The sequence below is a fragment of the Pogona vitticeps genome, chromosome 1, assembly GCF_051106095.1.
Source record: "Pogona vitticeps strain Pit_001003342236 chromosome 1, PviZW2.1, whole genome shotgun sequence".
In the NCBI taxonomy this organism is placed as follows: Eukaryota; Metazoa; Chordata; class Lepidosauria; order Squamata; family Agamidae; genus Pogona; species Pogona vitticeps.
This window is the reverse complement of record NC_135783.1, coordinates 355,515,075-355,536,521: the sequence shown is the minus strand read 5'-3', so window position 1 is coordinate 355,536,521 and position 21,447 is coordinate 355,515,075. Positions and strand designations below refer to the sequence as shown.

The window sequence follows — 21,447 nt, the reverse complement described above, 5'->3', positions numbered from 1 at the left end:
TCACCGATCTTGTAAGCTTTATATTATTTTGCCATATTTTCAGCCATTGATCAATATCAATGTTATGCCCTATATTTTGTGCCCACTTAATCATACATTCCTTAACCATTTCATCTTGCATCTTAATTTCCAACATATAATTATACATTTTCTTAACAGTTTGTTCTTTTGAACCTAATAAAAGTTTGTCAAAAATCGTTTGCTCTAAGTAGAAGCCTTCTATTTTATCTTTTGTATATCTAGATTCTAGCTGTGCTCTAGGCCACCACTCTATATATATATTCTGTGACTCTAGCTCTTCTTTAGACTTTAGTTCACCATCCTTTTTTAATAGATCTTGATATTTTAAAAAGTTTGTTTTTGTCATAAGACTGGGTTGGATAAAGGCCTCTAACGGTGACACCCATACAGGTATTTTGTAATAAATTTGTTGTACAATTTTTCTCCACATTCCCAGTAAAGCTCTTCTTATCATATGTGAATTAAAAATTTTTTGTTCTTTGTCCTTTTTATACCATAAATAGGCATGCCAGCCTAATTGCAAATCATGTCCCTCCAAGCTAAGTAATCTATCATTTTCTAGAGTTATCCATTCTTTTATCCAATCTAGAATACAAGCTCTATAATACAGAACCCAGTCAGGAAGACCAAAGCCACCCCTCTGCTTAGCATCTTGCATTGCCTTAATTTTAATTCTTGGTTTTTTACCTTGCCATATAAATCTCATGATTATCTTATTAAATTCTTTGAAAAATGACTGTTTTAATATTATAGGGATTGACTGAAATAAGAATAGGATTTTTGGTAAAATAGTCATTTTAATTGCTGCAATTCTTCCCAACAACGATAGTTGTAATTTGTCCCATTTCTCCAAATTGTTCTGTATCTCCTTCATTAGTTTCATGTAGTTATCTTTGAATAATGTACTTGTCTTTTTTGTAATTTGTATTCCTAAATATCGAATTTTCTTCTCCTCATGAAAGTTCGTCTTCTCTATTAGCTCTTGTCTTTCATATTCTCTCATGTTTTTGGTAAGTAATTTAGTCTTCTTTTGGTTTATTCTCATTCCTGCCATGTCACCAAAATTTCTTAACGTTGTCATCAGGTCCTCTATTGAATCCAATGGTTCTTCCAATATGATAACTAAATCATCCGCAAAGGCCTGGAGTTTGTAAACTTGACCTTTCACTTTTAATCCTTTCAATTCTTTTTTGTTTCTAATTTGTTCGTTTAGTATTTCCAGAGTCAAAATAAACAGGAGTGGGGAGAGTGGGCACCCCTGTCTAGTACCTTTCTGTATTTGAATTTCTTTTGATAGTTCACCATTGATTTTTACTTTTGCCTTTTGCTCCGTATATATTGCTTTAATTAGTTTCATAAATCTTTCTCCAACCTGCAGTGTTTTCAATGTGTGCATCATAAAATTCCAGTCAAGATTATCAAATGCTTTTTCCGCATCCAAGAATATCATAGCCATCTGTTTCTCCGGGTGTACTTCATAGTATTCCAGGGCATTTAAAACTATCCTTATATTATTCTTCATCTGTCTTTTAGGGAGAAACCCAGACTGATCTTGATGTATCAAGTGGGTTAAAATTCTTTTCAATCTAGTTGCCAGGATAGTCGCATATATTTTGTAGTCCACATTCAACAATGAAATTGGCCTATAATTTTGTATTTCTTTACCTTCCGTGTTTTCCTTATGTATAAGAGAGATTGTTGCTTCAGTTCATGTTGCTGGTATTTTCCCTTCTTCTTCAATGCATTCTAGAAGCTTTTTAAATGGCTGGAGAAGCACCTCTTCCAGTTCTTTGTAATATTCTGCTGGTAGTCCATCTGGGCCTGGTGCTTTCCCATTTTTTTGTTTTTTAAGGGCTTCTGTAATTTCTGCATACGTTATAGGCTCATTTAGGGCCTGAATTTGTTCTTTAGACAATTTCATTTTATTGTGCTTCAACAAATATTCTTCCTGGGCTTCTCCATCCACTTCTTTTTTCTCATATAACTTCCTATAGAAATCTTCAGCAATTTTCTTTATTTCTTCCTGTTTGAATTTTTCTGTTCCCTTTTCGTCTTTCAAAGTTTGGATTATTGTCTTCTCCTTCTCTTTCCTTAATTTGTATGCTAACCATCTTCCTGGTTTATTTGCATTCTCAAAAAAATTTTGCTTTGCAAATTTGAACTTCTTTGCGGTTTCTTCAGTGAGCAATATATTTATCTGATGTTGTGTAAGTTTTATCTTCTCTATAAGTTCTTTGTTTGTTGGGTTTTGTTTCAACTGCCTCTCCTCTATGGCTAATCTACTTTCCAGAGTCGCATATTTTTTCTGTCTTTCTCTTTTTTGTTTTGCTGCAAATCTTATGGCTATTCCTCTAAAAAAGGCCTTACTTGCCTCCCATATCATAAACATTGAGATATCTGGTCTCATATTCTGTTTAAAGAAAAAGTCCATTTCTTCTTTTGCTTGTTTCTTAAATTTTTCATTTTTTAGATGTAATATATTCAGCTTCCAAGTGAATTCTCTTGTTCTACTTCCTATTTGTAACAAAATTGGGTTATGGTCTGCAAATGTATTCGGTAAGATATGTATTTGTTCCAACTCTTTCATTAGGTTTGTTGATATCCAACATGTATCAATCCTTGACCACGATTTATGCCTGTTAGAGTAGAAAGTATAATCCCTTGTTTTTGGATTACATGTTCTCCATGCATCCACCATATTTAATTCTTCTGCTAATTGTAGGAAATTTCTTGGAATTGTGCTTCTCTTCTTTCTACTAGATTTTTCTGTTTTTGTGTCTAGTTCTCTGTCGAAAACAGCATTATAATCTCCAATTATGCAGTAATGATCATACTCTTTATTTGCCAATTCTCGCTGCAATTGTTTATAAAAGTTTTCTTGATTTCCATTTGGTGCATAAATATTGACTATTAGGAATTTCTTAGATTCTCTTTGGATTTCCACCATTACTATCCTTCCATCCTCTGAGGCAAAAATTAGGGAGGGCTCCCATTCCTTCTTAATAAAGATAGCTACTCCTTTTTTCTTTTTGCTCACGTCTGAAGCCGCAAATAGTTTTCCTAATCTTGGCCATTCTAATAATTTCAAATCCTTTCTTTTCACATGCGTTTCTTGGATGCATATAACATCAGATTTCTGTTTCTGCAGTTGTAGAAAGATCTTTTTTCGCTTTTGGGGTGAGTTTAGGCCGTTTACGTTTACTGATAAAATCTTCAGTTGTTTTCTAGTCATCTTGATTTAAATTACTATCCTTTTGTTTTTTCTTCATCATGCTTCTAGTACATCTTGGCTCTATTGCTTCTTGTTCTTCTGTCTCTGTTTCTGATTCTGCTTGTGATAGTTGGCTTTGTTCCTCTCGAGATCTTTCTTCTGATTCCTTGTTGTCAGTTTTTTTTAGCTTCTTCTCATTTTTTTCTATGAAGTTTTGTGCCTTCATCGGGGATGTTATGTTGTATCTCTGTGTATCAATCCGAAAAAATAGCCCTTCTGGTGTTAGCCATCTATATGAGATTCCATTTTGTTGGAGTAGCTGTGCCAAAGATGCATATTCCTTTCTTCTCTGTCTCACTTGCCATGGGATTTGCTTTAAGACATTAATTTTCTTGTCTTCTGTTATCAATTGTTTTTCTTGTGAAGCCCTTAAAACCTTATCCCTGATTGCCTTCTTCGTGAATCTCAAATGTACTTCTTTAGGTAAATTATTTTTTCTAACATATGCTGTACTCACTCTGAAGGCTGCTTCCAGACCTTGGCGGAATTCCGCTACATCCATCTCTATTGCTGGTGCGAGGGCTTCACTCATTACTGTCTCCAAGTCCTCAAATCCCTTTTCTGGTACATTTTGGATTCTTAGCATCTTAAGAGCACGTTCCATTTCCAGCATTATTAGCCTGTCCTGGCATTGCCTTTGGTCTCTCTGTATCTGCTGTACACTTTCTTCAGCTTTATCTAGTCTGGTGTCTGTATTTTTCATTTTCCCTTCTATATCTTGTGTTTTAGTTTTGATTTGTGTTACCTGCTCCTTTGTCTCAGTCAATTCTGCCTGTATATACGTCATTTGGTTTGTCATTTCGGTCAATCGTCGATTAATTTGATCAAATCCTGTGGACAGCAGGTTCTGCATAGTGGTCTGCCATTCTTTATCAGACTTTTCTGCTTCCTGAGAGGTTAATTTCCCTAGTGCTGATGTTTGGGCTGGAGAGGTTCCTGGTGTTTGGGATTTGGGGTTGGGGTTTGGTCTCTTTGCAGCCATTATGAAATCAACCCCAGTTCAAAACCTACTATCAACCACCTTCCCTTAACCTTCCCAAATCTTTGCCCAATATTGTAATGTATATATATCACAGGTTTTAAAAAAAAATAAAAAAAATGGCACTTTAAATTTCAACTTCCATATACCACATCTCTTGAATTGTCCACCAAGTCCTTCTGTGAGGATCCAGGCTCCGTAGAACCCCAAAAGCCCAAGAGTTAATATCGTGGAGAGTTCTAGTGTCCCAGGGGTTTTTAACCAAACGGTTGGATGCGCTAACACAGCAGGGAATTCAAACCATATGCAGCCTCACCCAGATAAAAGGCAATCTTCCGGTATTTCCAACTTCTACTGTTTTTTCCAGAACCAGATTAGTAGAAAAGGATAAGAAGAAGAAACAAAGAAAGGAAGAAAAGAGATCTTGCCTTTCCCACCTCAATATTTCCACAGTTCAGTTTCGTTCTTGCTGCAGAATCTCTGAAGAAAAGGGAAAAAAGCTCCAAAGTCAATTAGGTATATAAAATCTGCCAATTTCTGCTTTCCTCCAGTAGGTGTCTTCCTCTCCTCACGCACAGTCTATCCAGTTCAATACATTGTACATCCACTTAACAGCGGCTTCTCCTTTCAGCAGACAAAGCAAGAGGGGGGGGAAGTTTTCTCTCCGTAGAAATAAACCTGGCAATGATATTCTGCTTTCCTCCAGTAGGTGTCGTCTGCTCCCCCATACACAGTCTATCTAGCAGAGTCGATTGTACATTGTAAATCCGCTTAACAAAGTATGTGGCGGGGGGGGAAATTTTCCCCACAGATTTTACTTTCTTGGGCTCCATGATCACGGCAGATGGAGACAGCAGCCATGAAATTAAAAGATGCCTGCTTCTTGGGAGGAAAGCGATGACAAACCTAGACAGCATCTTAAAAAGCAGAGACATCACTTTGCCGACAAAGGTTCGCATAGTCAAAGCTATGGTTTTTCCAGTATCAATGTATGGAAGTGAGAGCTGGACCATAAAGAAGGCTGACCGCTGAAGAATTGATGCTTTTGAACTGTGGTGCTGGAGGAGGCTCTTGAGAGTCCCCTGGACTGCAAGGAGAACAAACCTATCCATTCTAAAGGAAATCAACCCCGAGTGCTCATTGGAAGGACAGATCCCGAAGCTAAGGCCATCTCATGAGAAGAAAAGACTCCCTGGAAAAGACCCTGATGTTAGGAAAGTGCGAAGGAAAGAGAAGAAGGGGACAACAGAGGACGTGATGGTTGGAGAGTGTCATCGATGCGACCAACATGAATTTGACCCAACTCCGGAAGGCGGTGGAAGACAAGAGGGCCTGGCATGCTCTGATCCATGGGGTCACGAAGAGTCGGACATGACTAAGCAGCAACAAAAAGGGAACTCGAACCTCACGATGACTTAAGGCCCATCATCCACCCCCTTCTTCACCTATTTGATGGGGACACTGGAGAGGGCAAATGTCAGAGCAGGTGCCTGCGCGGTGCTCGGCCATGGCTGAGTTACTTAAATGGAATCTTGAAAGAGGAATGAAAACCTGGTTTCTGAGTGGCGTTTGGTCCCCGAAATCTCCTCCTATTGCCAACAGCACCCTTGCTGGCCCTTTGATGAAAGTTTCATAACTAGTTTATTTGTTCGCTTTCATCTTTTGCTCACTCTTGCTTCCTGAAACCTTGCTGAACTGAAAAGGAAAAAAAAATAAGACCAGAAATTAAACAAAATAAAATACAGAAATTAATAGGGAGATGAGCCGACAACCAGAAGAAGGTCAACACAAATATCCTGACCGTTTTGAGGGGTGTGAGTGTGCTTTTCAATGATTTTGTAATATAAGTTTTATCTCTTTGGTGATTTGCTTATTCTGGATCAAGGATGACTAGGGCACTGATTGCTGTCCCTTTCACCAAGGGCCAGGCAGCTTCCTGATAACACACTTCTTGGGAGCTGGGTTCAAATTCTGAAAGAACAACCCAGTTCTCCATGGCCACGTTTAAATCCCTGGTGGCCACGAGAATTTAGAAGCCTGTGCCAAGTGGGAGCGACAAGTCAGCATCATCCGATTACAGGGCCAAAACAGTGAGAAGCGAGTGGGCTACTGTGACATCCCAGAGGCAGGGCAGACAACGGTTTGGAAGGGGCCAGACGGGACCCGGGGCCAGAATTTGGGGGAAAACCCCCCAACTGTGAATACACTGTCCATCCAAATCCCAGCAATTCAGCTTCACTGAAACTGCAAATTTCTTTTCTAGGGAAAAGGGCCAGTTGTTTAAAGTTCTTCTTGTCTATGTGCGAAGGCATAGACAAATGCTGCAGAAACAGAGCACACGGTAGAGATTTGTCTGGGTACTTCTTGAAACCCAATGAACCACAGTTTATGCTTTCTTCTTTTGCACACGGAGACACGGTCTTATGTCTCCGTACGTCTTATCTTTGCAGAACAGGAAACGGAGTAAGGAGGCAAGGTGGCTAGCAAACAGAAGTTGCAGGAAGATAGGATCAAACTCAAAGGCTCAGAGGCATAGGGGGAAAAACCCTTTAAGTTGGCAGCGCTCCTCACTGAGGACGAGTGTCATGGATGAAGCATGAAGCATTGTATTTGTTCAGCTGTTGGACTCTGGGTCGGGCCAGCGTGGACTCTGGTGAGAGATTCTGGGACTGGAGGATCACAGGGTGCCCATCTTTGCTGCCAGTGGTTACGGCTGTGGAAGCAACCGCCATCCCTTCCTACACACAGTGAGTTTTAGTCCGGGTCTGGCAGCCTTGCTACCCGGGCTTTGTGGGACAGGATGAGGGAGAAAGAGCAAGCACACGAACCCCCGCATTCCTCCAAATGAGCCCCCAAGGGCAGTGCACGCACCCCTGGGTTCTCTCCCCCCCAGGTTCCTCCCCTCCCTCTTACCTTTTTAGAAGGGCAACATTGCGGGAATACAACCTAGACATATAAGCACCTTTGCGCACAAACCATAACCTCTGCAGCATCGGGAAATGAGCAGGGTTCAGCCCCCAGGTTTCGAAGCTACCACAGAGGGCGGAAACCTCTCTGTTGTGAGCAGGGCTTGCAAAAAGTTTGGAAATGGTTTTGTGAAGTCACAGCCTTTCCTGCTAAGGGAACGGCTACCTTGAGGGAACCGGCACGCTTCGCCTCATCCTTCACTTTGCTGAGCCTGCCGCTGCGATCGCAGCCCTCCCAGGTTCCATCCGGCAGGACCTGGGTTTTATTCCTTCTCTTGCCTGATCCAGGCGGAAAGCAGACTTCCCATGCAAGAACTTCAGCTTCCGTTTCGAAAACTCATGCCTACCAGAAAAGAAAGAGTGAGAAAAAATATATATATATATCTTTCTTTCTTTCTCTCTCTTTGGTAAAAGTTGCCTCCAAGTGAGATAAAACTTTGTCTTTCATGCCTTGACAATAAATCTCCTTTACCTCGATCCCGTCAAGCCCATGCCAAGATCAGAAAATATCAAGCAAAGCAGGACTAACGGTTAAAGCCGTTCTGTTTTTTCTTCCCTAGCCCTGTGCTGGCATTAAGCAGGAAATTGCCGAGCGCTGTGCGAGCGTGATAACTGCACGTCGCCCCCACCACCTGCAAAGCTGAGTGGATTTGGAAGGCAGACGCCCTGATCCGTCCTGCTAATGTCTTGTTTCTCTCTGGATAGAAAGTAATGGTGTTTGCTTTGAAGTCCTTTATCTTGCTTTATCCCTTTGTTCCTTAAGCAGTGGGACTCTTTTTCTCTCTCCCCCCCAACCCCCTTGCTTCTGCACATCCTTTACAGTATGTGGGGGAAGTAGGATAAAAAACTCCACAAATAGAAGTCGGCTACATCTCCGGCTTTTGGCGGTGGTTTGGAAGGTAGCGGGGGCGGACAGGGAGGGGCGAGGCTGTGTGTACAGCTGCCTAGCAATAATAGAAAGATCAGTGGCTTTTCAGAAGCATAAGACAACCATATCATTTCTTGTTGTAATGCTCTTGTCTTGAATTGTCCATGTGCCTGTAAACTTTAATCTCAGACAGTGTCTGTTCCTTATCTGTGTGCCTAGGGACTCCATTATCACAAACAGAAAGTTTGTTGTTGTTTTTTGCTTTTTCGGGCTGCATTGGGTAGCTCGCTGGTTTAAATATCTTACCGTTGGAGCCACAGGTTGGGGGTTCGATTCCCCACTGGGCCTCCTTGATAAGAGCTGAACTCGATGATACATAGGCTCCCTTCCAGCTCTGCCGTTCTTAAGGTGATGATGAGGATAATGAGGATGATGAACAGGAGTGTAGTCTCCAAATCGTGTGACAGTCAAGTCCCCTCCTGTTCAGCACTGGTTAAGTGCGAGGGAGTGCAGGGAATGTTTGTCAAATTTTCAGATGATTCAACATTGAGTGCAATCGCTAGCACCCTGCAAGACGGAAAGAAAATTCAAAATGAACTTGAGTTTGCGCAAAAATTGTATCCTTAAGATGGAGAGAAGGCTTGTCCAGGAAATAGCTCACTGCCTTATAGTGATGTAGAAAATGTTTTTTTGTTTCTCTTTTGCACATGAGTGAACAAGAGAAATAGTGATTTAGGAAGCTCGTTTTGGATGGGGACACCCAACTTAGAGATGCCAGGAGCACAACCTACTAACCTGGCGCTTCCCCTTGCAGCTGTCCATAGACAGTTTCCATAGTCATGTGGCCAGCACGACTAGACACGGAATGCCGTGACCTTCCCACCAAGGTGGTCCCTATTTATCTACTCACATTTTTACATGCTTTCAAACGGCTAGGTTATCAGGAGCTGGGACAAGCGAAGGGAGCTCCCTCTGTCACGTGGATTTGATCTTACGATGGCTGGTCTTCCAACCTTGCAGCACAGAGGCTTCTGCGATTTAACCTGCAGTGCCACCACGCCCCTTTGGAGAAATATAGATCCTGCTAAAAATTATGAGGAATTTTCATCCAACTTCAGGTGCTCTTTGTAATCATGTTGGCCCCATTAGACGTTGGTCTGAGCCTGGTAAGAAAGTGTGTGCGCGCATGCATATGGATGTGTGTGTACGTGTGCGCGCTTATGCATGTATATCTGTATGCATGCATGCTTGTAAGTATGTATTTTCCACCTCCCTTTGCAGCATTCAAAACAGATCCCAACAGGAATTCGAGACAGATGCAAAAACAATAATTTACACAATCAAAACACAAAGAGGATCACACCGATAACATGCCTGTCGTTAAAACAATTCATATGGAGCTTCAGAACAGAATGGGTGGTTGTAGGAGGATAACTACCATTGAAAGACCCATCCTCAAGCGTCTTGTCAGTGGCTGGAAAGACCTGCCTGTAAAAAAGAAAACTGGCCTGCTGGGAAGCTGGAGGCAGAGCCAGAATGCAAGAAAGGTGGAACTGGAGTCCTGCCCCAGCCGTCTCTGAAAAAAGACCCCTCCCAGAGGGGCAGAGAGAGCCAACGAGCCAGCAGGCACAGTCCTGTTTTTAACATGGCCACACGGCAGCCTCTGCCACCTGAGTAAGGGGTCCCTGGCGGGATACTCAGATGAATCTAATAAATCTAAATCAAGAAGAGGAGTGAGCTTGAAAGGAAGACTGGTGCTTTAAGCATATACCTTAAAAATTACGTGTGGACCCTCGTGTCAACACGGAGGAAGAACGCTCTGCTCCATCTATCTGTGAAGATTCTCAGTCATCCAGGTGAGGTTCTCTAGAAGACTTGAAGAAGTGACTTGGATGAGTAGCAAAACATTTCAACCTAACAAGAAAGAAGTCCAGTTCTCTGTTCCATGAATTATTTAGTTTTTTTTTTAGAAATACGTACATTGTAGGCTATCACTTTGTGTGCAGTTGAGGTGGGAAAGGAATGCTGGTGGGCTGGGTCTGTGTTTATATCTTCCGCTTCCCTTGCCGCTGGATCTGGTCCTGTGTGGCTGAAATTATTATTTTATTTATTGATTTAAAACATTTTTAACCCCACCGTTCTCCTTCAAAGGGACCCAAGGGGGCTTACACCCTTCAAAGAGAGGATTTCAAGCTGAAAACAATGGAATTAGTGCAGGGAAATCGCCCCAGAGGGAGACCACAGCTGCGATACAAGGACATCTGCAAGCGGGATCTGAAGGCCTTAGGAATAGACCTCAACAAATTGGAAACCTTGACCTCTGAGTGTTCAGCCTGGAGGCAGGCGGTGCATCATGGCCTCTCCCAATTTGAAGAGACCCTTGTCCAGCAGGCTGAGGCAAAGAGGCCATCCCAAAAGGAGCAAAATCAGGGAACTGGACAGGGGACATATTGTATTTGTGGAAGGGATGGTCACTCTCAAATTGGCCTTCTTAGCCACACAAGACACGGTTCCAAGACCTCTATTCAGAACACATTACCACAGTCTCTCGAGACTGAAGGATGCCTAAAGTTAAAAAAAAAGTTAAAAGTATAACTTTCTTGTTCTCCATCCTCAGCTGGTTGGAAAGTCATTAAAGTGAGAGACAGAGGGAAGGAGGGAGGAGGGAGAAAGGAAGGGGAATATTACAAATGCAGTTTATTTTTGCAAATGAGTCTTTGCTCTTAGGTGGCCCCAAGCCTTCGGAAGCTCTGCTCTGCTACCTGTTTTCGGCACCCTAGAGGAAGGGAGCATGGGTTTGCTTGCTTTCTTCGCCCAGCGCCGGTGCGGGCAGAAAGCAACCTCAGCGTTGGCAGGCACACATATATCCTTATCTCCTGAAAGAGGGCAAGGCAGAGGCAGCAGCAAGTGGAGCGAAGGGCCAGCTGCCAGCTCAGCAGCATATGCCAGCATCAGAAAAGGCTTGGCCATTGTTTCTCCAGGAAAGCTGTCAGCATTCAGGCTGACACCAACTTTCTCCTGGTGGATTGCAGGCATGTTTGCCAGGAGGTGGGAGGAGGAGGCTGGGCGGAGAAGCCAGCCAAAGCCCTAACGGATAGCTCGACATATGCCAGGGGTGGCATCTGGCCCAGTGTGCCATCTCCTAGGGTATATTTCATCACCACCCCTCCAGCATCTGGCTGGTTTCAGAAGCTTCGGATAACAATGCCAAGGCCCAAGTGGCAGAGACTCTCTCCATGCCAGAGCGAGAACCAGAACAGCAGCCTTCCTCCCTATGACCCATGGCAGCCCCCCTAGGTTGTGGGGATGGTCTGGCATCTTGGAATGCCATCCTCAGAGGCTAGAAGTGGCCATGGCCTTCCCTGGTTACAAATCAACTGCTGGATAGCTCAGTGGGTTTAAATCTCTCCCCTTGAGCCTCCTTCACAGGGGCTGGATTCGAGGATGATGATCCTCTGAAGCTGCAAAATTTGTCGATTCACCTAGAAGCAAGCAGGTGCTGTATAAATGAATGCACTTCCCTAGCGAAGGGAAGGGACCTACCCCAGCAAACTTGGGGTTTTTTTTTACAGCTTAGGGAAGGTGGTGTGTTGACTTCTGGGTCACTGGACTCTACTGAAGGGGTCACCAGCAGCTGGCCATCTCCCCCGTGTTGCCCAATAGCTTGTGAACAGCTGCACAGAGGGCGGGTATTCAGAGCAAGAGAACGCAGCAGCAAACCTGCCTACCTCCTGGGAGTAAGGCTGTGGACCGTGGAGTTTGGAGCGGGAGAGCTGCGGGAGGCTAAAGGAAAAGGCTCTCTTAGCACCCCCAGGCGCAGAGGTGAGAGTCCTCCCAGTCACCTGCATCCATCACTCTCTCCCTCTCTGAGGAGCACATGAATGACCTCAGCTGCACCTGCTTTGCATCAGGCTAGGGCCGGGCGGATGCTGGGACCCGTGGGCAAACCACGGAAAGCCACGGGCTGCATGTCTTTCTGTGCTCCTCTGGGACCCTCTGCCCCTGAAAAGAAATTTGGCCAACAAACGGCGCAACGCTCTGGCTGGAATCTGCCCAGAAGGCAATTTTTCTCTTCGATGACCAAAAGGGCTGCCTTGCGGGCTGGATGAAAAAGGGCCCTTGAGCTGTGGTGGCTTCCATTAAAAAAGAAGAAAGGTTACAATGGGGCAATAAAGAGCATCGCCCCCCCCCCCCCCTGGATTTGGAGATGGAGATGACGGCCACTTTCAAAGGTGGGGAAGGGTTGCGGTGTGGAATACCGACTGAGCTGGTTTTCTCTGGCTGCGGAATCTAGGATTCCACGTAATGGATCCAAATCACGAGGGGGCATTGTGAAGAGCTTCCTGACATAAACAGCAGCTTGTCCATGGAACAGACCACCTCAGGAGGGGGTGGGATTCTTCTCCATGAGAGGTTTTAAAGCTGAGGTTGCACAAGTAACCTGTCTGGGGCCCTTTTAGTGGTGGATCTCCTTGTTTGGCAGTGCTTTGGACTCAAGGACCCCGGGGGTCCCCCTTTCAACCCAACAACCCTAAGATTCTATGACCGTGGCTATTTGCTGGACGGAAACCAACGCAATCACAGTGCAGGCACAGCACTGGATCCATGAAGGCGCATCCCGATCAGATCTCGTGTCTGGTATTTTCTATGAATTCCCATCACCACACAACAGAAGAGGAGTGACATCGCCGAGGTGCGAAGGCTCCTTTTGGAACGCTCCATTGGGCGTAGACCACTAGCCTACCAAGGAAGGCTTTGCTGTTTCTTCAAATGGTGGTGGTTGTTTTCACATGCACAACTGTGCACCTCCAGGCACTTGATTCTTCCTGAAATCTGTGGTCCCAATCTTGGGTCTCCAGATGTTCTTGGACTAAAGCTCCCAACTCTGGTGGCCAAGATTTCTGGGACATGCGGTCCGAGGAGGTCCGGGTTCAGCCAAGGCTGGGAACCACTGCCTTAACTGGATGGCAGCATTTTAGAAAGATTCCTCACCCCATCACTGTGGAGATGGGGGCTGATGCCCATTTTCTAAGCAGAAACCAAACCCCAGTTTCTCAGGCTTCCTCAAAGCCAGTGGCTGGCGCAAGTGGTCCCCTCCCCTTTCTTCAGCCGAATTTTCCTCATTCTGCTTCCTTCATCTTGTCAGTCCAGCTGGATTTTGAATTCTCCTCGTGTTACTCTTTCCCCACCCACCCCTTTTTAACCTATCTAAAATTGCAATGAAATATTCATGGCTTCTTATGCAGAACTTCTTGCGTTGATTCCATCCTTCACTTTGTTCTGCAGCATCCCTATTTTTCATAAAGATTTGAGCAGAAAACTGCATACCGGATCATGGTTACCTGGTCTAAATCCAGTCCTTTTATCCTCACAGAGAAATGTGAGCTGTGGTTAATGGAGTGCATTTAAGGAAGATGCTTGCCTTTCTCGGTACAGTTCTCAGCCACCTCTTCCTCTTTCTTGCCTTGCTTTGCCCCTGATTTATTCTTCTGTTGATTAATTTTCTTCATTTAATATGTGCTTCTGCACAATGCGGCGGGTTTTATTTTTTTCGCAATGCTTTGAGAAAAGCTACAAATTCTAAAACAACTTCCGCGTCCAGAAAGGATAGCGGCACAAAGGCAGAAAAGAATCATCGTCCCATAAATCTGAATAGACTCCTACCATAAATCTGAAGAAGGTCCCGGCAGAGGCCGGGGAAGAGAATAAAAGAGAAGGAGAGGAGAAATGACTCTTGTTTCACCCCTTCTTTCATTGCTATATAACAAAGATTCTCTTCTCTTCTCTTCTCTTCTCTCTCTCTCTCTCTCTCTCTCTCTCTCTCACACACACACACACACACACACACACACACAAAAGTAGGAGAGGGGAAGGTCTCGACACAGGTTTTCCCTTTTAAGGAGAAAGGTGAAGTTAAAAATATTTTAAATAAATAAATTAAATAAATTGTCCCCTTCTGTGCAGTACTAGCCAAATCTAACTTGAGTGTCCCCGAAGTTAGCTGGAGGGTCACTGCTGTTTCCCCCACTGCCGGGGTCATCTTCAGCTACCTCTGCTGCCCAGTAGCTCAAGAAGCTTACACCATTGAAAAAGATAATATTTAAAAGCTAAAAATAGTACGTATACAAATTTTTAAGAGAATTAAACAAATATATGATTCTTCCCTTTTCAAGCTCTAAGGATAGATTGGGAAGGATTTCTTCTATCTTTTCCCTGGGAAATCTCTTCCTGCTTCTTCCTCCTTCCTAGTAAGCGAGAGGCTGAGTCAGGTGGCTTCTCCCTAAAGGCCAAGAAGATTGGCACAGATATAAGCCGTCTTTAGGGCTTCTGAGAATGGCTGATGGTCGGATTCCAAAAGATCTCCTGTATGGAGAATTAGTGCAGGGAAAGCGCCCCAGAGGGAGACCCCAGCTGCGATACAAGGATATCTGCAAGCGGGATCTGAAGGCCTTAGGAATAGACCTCAACAAATTGGAAACCTTGACCTCTGAGTGTTCAGCCTGGAGGCAGGCGGCGCATCACGGCCTCTCCCAATTTGAAGAGACCCTTGTCCCATTGACCTCCAGGGGGAAATTGAACTGGAGTGATCCTAACTTATCTCCCACAATACTTCTTGGAGATGGTGTCCACTTCCTGTCTTGACCTCTGCCCTTAAAAGGACCCTTGCTATTCAACCTAGCAAAGAGGTGCTCTGCCGCAGAGCACCGTCCCTGAGAGGACAGCTTTGGACGTGATAAACCGGATGAAACAAATTCATCAAGATAAGGCGCTTCCGGTGGCTGTCTTGCATCTGCCCAAGAGGCACCGAAGCCCAGATTCTTCTCTCAGAACGCTTGAGCGGGTTGAAATGGGAACGTGATTAATTACCTCCCCAACTGCATGAAAAATGATATTTGCAACTATTTCCCTCAGTTCTGACAAGGATTTCCCTCCATCATCTTACAAGGAAGGTGTTCACTAGTTAAAATACCCAGCACAGCCCAGTGTCTGAAAAGGTCAGAACAGCTGACGAGGGAATAGTGGGGCAAGCAGATACTTTTGGGTCTATTGTGTGTGTGTGTGTGTGTGTGTGTGTGTGTGTGTGTGTGTGTGTGTGTGTGTGTGTGTGTGTGTGTGTGTGTGTGTGTGTGTGTGTGTGTGTGTGTGTGTGTGTGAAATGGCAGGACTTCCATTTTATTCCTACCTGGAGGACAACAGATGGAGGCTTTTTTAAGATAGCAGCAGGTCCAAATTTATCTTTGTTTTGATGAGGCCACATTGCTTCCCAAAATCCCAGAGTGCCTTCTGTTCGGCTTGGTGTTCCAAGGGTTCACGAGGGCCATGTAAACATGACAAACCACCACTCCGATCAGCACCTGGCCGATCCACCTGACAACAATTCATTGAACCCATAATCTTTGGAGTAATGAGGGAACAGGCGCTGCCAAAAAAGAGAGGCACCTTTTTCCAACCGCATGCTAATGCTGCTGCAAACGGAACAGCAAACGTCTAGCGCTTCCGAGCTTTTCCTGGTGAAAGTGCAGGAGGCACCTTTGGGGTGATCCGTTCAGCAGGATTAGAGCATTAAAATGTCCGGGGAGAAAGGGCCCCGAGCCTCTGTTCCCAGATCTATTTCGTGATGTGAAGGAGCAAAAGTAACATCACTCCTTCTGAGAGGCCCCTGCGGCTCCCTTCATCGCGACATGACAAGTACCGCATTTTTCCATGTATAAGACTATACTTTTGTCTAAAATCTTTAAACTAAAAATTGAAGGTCGTCTTATACATGGAAGTAAGCTGAAGAGAAAAAACAAGTGGAGGGGAAAGCAGGGTTCAAAGCCATCCTGCAGCACTTTGATCCCTTTTACCCTACATTTGCTAAGCCCCGCTTAGATTTCTTAATTTTGGGTTAGAAAAGTGGGGGGCATCTTGTACATGGGGGCATCTTATACACACAAAAAATACACGGTACTTGCACGAAAAAGCTCTTTTGCTGGAGCAACGTAACTTCCTAACGAGCCAACGCGACTCAACAGTAAGCTTATAAACGTCTGGGGCTCCCGGGAGTTGACTTCACTCCCAGACAGTAACCAAGAAGGGGAGAGAAACCCCACAAGAGTCTTTTCTTGGGAGGAGTGCAGCCCCACCTCCTCTACCAGTTCCAGAACCCCACACAGGTGGGCTAAGCATGATGTGCCAAGATCAAGGGGGCAGGGAGACAGGCACTTAACTGCCCCTGGAGCAGCAAAGCATGGGTTCCTTCCCCCATTTCCCCTTCCAGAGTAAACGCAGTTGGCAGCCATACCGGAGGTGCAGTACTCGTCCTTAGAGACATGGCCAAAGCCTCTCTCTATCTGGCTAGGCTGGCCAGAGTAATGGGGTGCAGAGGAAGGATGTATCGGAGGAGGGCCAGCAGACGGGTGTCGGACAAGCTGACCGGGAGGTCCTTGCTGCAGGACTGTTTGCCATCTCTGGTTCTCCAGCGTTCTCGCCTTGCCTCACCTCGGCATACTTGGGCTGTCTCCCTGGGAGGCATCAGGAATGCCTCCCACGCCGGCAATGGATAGTCTCCCAGCTGGCCATCAAGCGTTCCAGAAACACCTCTTGGGCCTTGAACACCTTCCAGTCAATGGCGTCCACCCAGCAGTCTTCCTTGTCCACTTTGCTTTCATCCTTAAACCCCCCACCCAACCCGTGGATACACATGCAGCCTCCAAGGCATCATCCACGTCACCAGCAAAGGGATCAGGACCAGTCCCACACTTCCGTGTGGTGGAGAATGAACAAAGGGCGCATGGAGGACGGGTGACCCGCCCCACGCCTTTTATGGAACACCCTGACTCAATCCTGGTTCAGGTTTGGGACGGCACCTGTCCCAATTCATCAAGCCCAAATCGGGCTACAGTTCTCTCATTGTTTAGTAAGTTGGCTCCATTTGGGGGGGGGGGCATAGTTTTCCTCCTCTCGGAAAGAATGGGATTGTCATGGGCAATACTAATCCCTAATCCTAACCACAGCCCAGCAATGCAATGGATTTCTCAGGAAATACCCCACAATTCAGCTGCCACAGATCAGCTGCCACATGGCAAGTCCAGTATCAAAATGTTTTATTCTCAGGGGCTCAGTTTAAGTTTGCTTGTTTGCCTTCTGGTGGCCCACCGGCACTTTTGGTCTTTGCTTGTCCCACCAGCTGCAGGAAGGAAGGATTAAAGATAGACAGGAAGGAAGGAAGGAAGGAAGGAAGGAAAGCGTGCTGCTTATATACCGCCCCATAGTGCTTCAAGCACGCTCTAGGCCAGTGGTCCCCAACCTTGGGCCTCCAGATGTTCTTGGACTTCAACTCCCAGAAATCCTGGCCATCAGAGGTGGTGGTGAAGGCTTCTGGGAGTTGTAGTCCAAGAACATCTGGAGGCCCAAGGTTGGGGGACACTGCTCTAGACGGTTTACAAGCTAATTACGCAGGCTACACATTGCCCCCCCCCAGCGAGCTGGGTACTCATTTTACCGACCTCGGAAGGATAGAAGGCTGAGTCAACCTTGAGCCGGCTACCTGGGATTTGAACCCCAGGTCGTGAGCACAGTTTTGGCTGCAGGACAGCGGTTTAACCACTACGCCACGAAGAAGGAAGGAAGGAAGGAAGGAAGGAAGGAAGGAAGGAAGGAAGGAAGGAAGGAAGGAAGGAAGGAAGGAAGGAAGGAAGGAAGGAAGGAAGGAAGGAAGGAGCTGTTCATGGAAGGAAGGAAGGAAGGAAGGAAGGAAGGAAGGAAGGAAGGAAGGAAGGAAGGAAGGAAGGAAGGAAGGAAGGAAGGAAGGAAGGAAGGAAGGAAGGAAGGAAGGAAGGAAGGAAGGAAGGAAGGAAGAGCTGATCAAGGAAGGAAGGAAGGAAGGAAGGAAGGAAGAGCTGATCAAGGAAGGAAGGAAGGAAGGAAGGAAGGAAGGAAGGAAGGAAGGAAGGAAGGAAGGAAGGAAGGAAGGAAGAAAGAAAGAAAGAAAGAAAGAAAGAAAGAAAGAAAGAAAGAAAGAAAGAAAGAAAGAAGTAAAGGAGAGACAGTGAGAAAGGAGGGGGAGAGAGAGAGAAGGGGCGGGAGGCATACCTCAATTGTTTCGCTCGGTCAGACTCCAAGGGTTTTAGCCCAGAGAAGAGCATGCTGAAAAGGGCAACAGGAAAAGGGCAATTTGCTGTATTAATATGGCGTGACGTCCTCTGCTAAACATCCAAAGATCAAGATCTCCAGAGAAGTTCTGCAAGAGAGTCAGAGCCATAATTTAATCTATGGGAAGCATCAGGCACATGGTGCTCACTGGGGAGGAGAAGAGGGGGAGGACAAAGGGAGAGAGGGGGAGGACAAAGACACCTGGGTCCCGGGCTTCACACCTTCCTCCCCGATATCTGTTGTGAAGGTTAAACACAATTAGCGTAACCTTCAGTCCCCATCGCTACTCCAATACCATCTTGCGGTTCCTTGATTTAAAGATGGGATCTGGATGAGTGCCTATGAACAGTTATGCTCTCCAGGCACCCCTTAGCCTACGGCGTGATGGTGGACATGTCACAGACCAACTTAAGGTCTCATCCTTTCATATCTTGTTGTTATGCTTATGTGCTGTCAACTTGTCTTTGATTTAAGGCGGCCTCCTGACGGACTGACGGAGTGACCTTCCAAATGTCTTACTGTTAAGCGCTTACTGCTCAGCTCTTGCAAACTCAAGCCTGTGGCTTCCTTCACGGAGTCAATGCATCTCCTATTTGGACTTCCTCTTTTCCTGCTGCCCTTCTACCTCTCTATTTCAATCAGTTCATTGTCAATGCAAACGTTGTGTAGTTCTATGTATTCGCGAAGGCTTTCACGGCCGGGATCTAATGGTTGTTGTGGGTTTTTCAGGCTCTTCGGCCGTTGTGTAGTTCTTCTTGACGTTCAACTGCAGTCCTGCTTTGGCACTTTCTTCTTTCACTTTTGCTAAAGTCCTCACAAGTCACAACTGCTTTCTGCCAGCAAAATGGTGTCTGCCGCATGTCTTAAGTCACAGATATTTTTTCCACCGATTTCCACTCCTCCTTCCTTTTGAATCGAATCCAGTTTTCCGTATGATACGTTTGTGGTCAGCAGAAATTCAATAGATTGGATCTGACCCATGAGGCAATTTCTCAAGTAACTTGCTGTTATCTGGTCAAATTTTAATCTAAACGGGATAAACATAGATCTTGGAAAGATAGTTGAACCGAGGTGTACAAAATGTCTGACCATTTGTGTTGTTATGTCCACCCCCCATCACTTTGTCAAAGAACCCAACCCCCATACATGTGAATATTATAAGCCATTGGTCAAGGTAGTGAACATTTACAGCAAGTAAATTTCTGCAGGGGAAACTGAGGACTGAAACTTAAACCTTGAGGGGTCCAACTTACTATTAGTATGTTTATTGTTTGTTTGTTTATTCTATGTGTACCCCGCCTATCTGGTCAAACGACCACTCCAGGCAGCTTCCAGACAGGTAAAATGTAATAACATATACATATAACAAAAAATAAAAATATACAGGAACATTAAACAATAGATAGTAAACAAAAAACAATGAACAATAAAGAATAAACAATAAGCAAATTCTTCAAGATGGCAAAGATAACAAAGAATAGATAAAGAGAGAAAGATTAAGTGTCTAGAGGGAAGGCCTGCTTAAACATCCACATTTTTAGATAGGTCTTAAAAATACCCAGCGACGGGGCCTCGCGAATCTCTGGAGGATGATTGTTCCAGAGGCGAGGAGCCACCGCCGAGAAAGCCCAGTTTCTTGTTTTTTTCCTTCCGGGCCTCCCTCGGCGTTAGGCTCCTCAGCCTCACCTCCTGACTCGCACGAGTGACACGGGTAGATCTAGGTGGGAGAAGGCGTTCCGCCAAGTATCGAGGCCCTAAACCGTTTAGGGCTTTGTACGTGAGCATTAACACTTTGAAGTCAATGCGGAACCGAATGGGCAGCTAATGCAATGCGGCCAGAGTGGGAGTGATGTGTTAAAAGTCACAGAAGCATAATTGTGCCAGGGGTTGTTTAGGAAGTGGTGTGCCCCACCTGTTAAAGGGCATGGGGGTCGAGGGGAGGGGAAAATGCATCGGTGCCATCCCATATAGACTTCCTCTGTGTCCCAACACTGGCACGGACACCAAGGATTGAGACCAATTCTCATAGAGCCCAAGATTATGGAATATAAATCGCTTAAGAAACTATTGAAGGCGATTCTGGGCACCTGTCCCTCTAAAGGGTTCACATTCTTCCAGGTATCCAGAATGTCAAATTTTTGTACACCCCGGAAATAGATTGTTTTTCTATTAAAAACCTGCATTTCTCTGACTGTAGAAAAGCAGCTTTATTTACTATCAGAAACTGAACTTGGTCAATCTTGAGCAGAGGTGGAGTCGGGCAGGGAGACCAATTAAAGACGCTCAATTATTAATATAAACTATGCCTGTGCAATAACTTGACGCAGCAGCTCAGTTCTTCGGGGAGAACGCTCCTCATACAGAATTTATCTGAAGCATTATTCATAACTTAAAATTAAAAATGCAGATTTGATGAAGAGGCTGAATCTTTCTGCACCGCAAAGTGTGGTTTAATTTAATGGGTGTCAAGAGTGAGATCGCTGTGTTATGCTGATTTGCAAAGGCACTTAATAAAGGCTGCGCTTCTGCTGGGCTGCGGAGGCGCCATGCACGCGGTCTTCCCCTGCAGAGATCTGAGAGCCATTCACTTTTCAACAGAAGCAGAGGGAGTGGGGACCCTCGTTCCTCTGCAGACCAAAATTCCTCTTCCTGAGGTATCCCCTCTACTCCAAAAATCTCACCAGATCTCTTGGAAGATTTATCCTCAATGGTTCCCCCCTCCAAAATAAATGTCTTGTTTCTCAGGATTATCACAATCCCTGCACTGAGTGACATCTTTCCTGTTTAGGAATCTTCTGGAGAGAGTAGAAGAAACATCATGCTACTCAGGATAATTACAGAGGATGGGATTTTTCCTGCACAGAATTCACTGAAAAGGACATCAAGCAGCCCAGGATTTGACCATTTCCTGTATGCAGTGGCCAGCTAAGAACTAGGGGTGAAGGGAGAGAGTGAGAAATTAGACTAGGCTGGAATGGGTGAATAAATTGCTTTCTTGTCAGAACAATGTGACCATGTATTTCCATAATTGCTTATAGGCGCTGTTGTAAAAATTCTCTCCCTTCTGTGATTCCCACTCCGATAAAGTTTGGACTCCTTTGTAATCCCATCCCTTCTCCCACCAAGATCTACCCGTGTCACTCGTGCGAGCCAGGAGGTGAGGCTGAGGAGCCTAACGCCGATGGAGGCCCGGAAGGAAAAGACAAGA

At 45.2% G+C, this 21,447-nt stretch overlaps 1 long non-coding RNA gene across 2 annotated transcripts; it reads left to right on the top strand.

Annotated features, from left to right (window-relative positions):
* Nucleotides 1–6,606: 6,606 nt before the first annotated feature.
* Nucleotides 6,607–21,246, top strand: LOC144586376 (uncharacterized). 2 transcript variants are annotated; one of them, XR_013541165.1, is made up of 2 exons: nt 6,607–7,018; nt 21,028–21,246. It is a non-coding gene; the product is annotated as an uncharacterized LOC144586376 (long non-coding RNA). The 2 variants fall into 2 exon arrangements; XR_013541163.1 differs by lacking the exon at nt 21,028–21,246 and adding an exon at nt 9,387–10,522.
* The last annotated feature ends 201 nt before the right edge of the window (nt 21,247–21,447 follow it).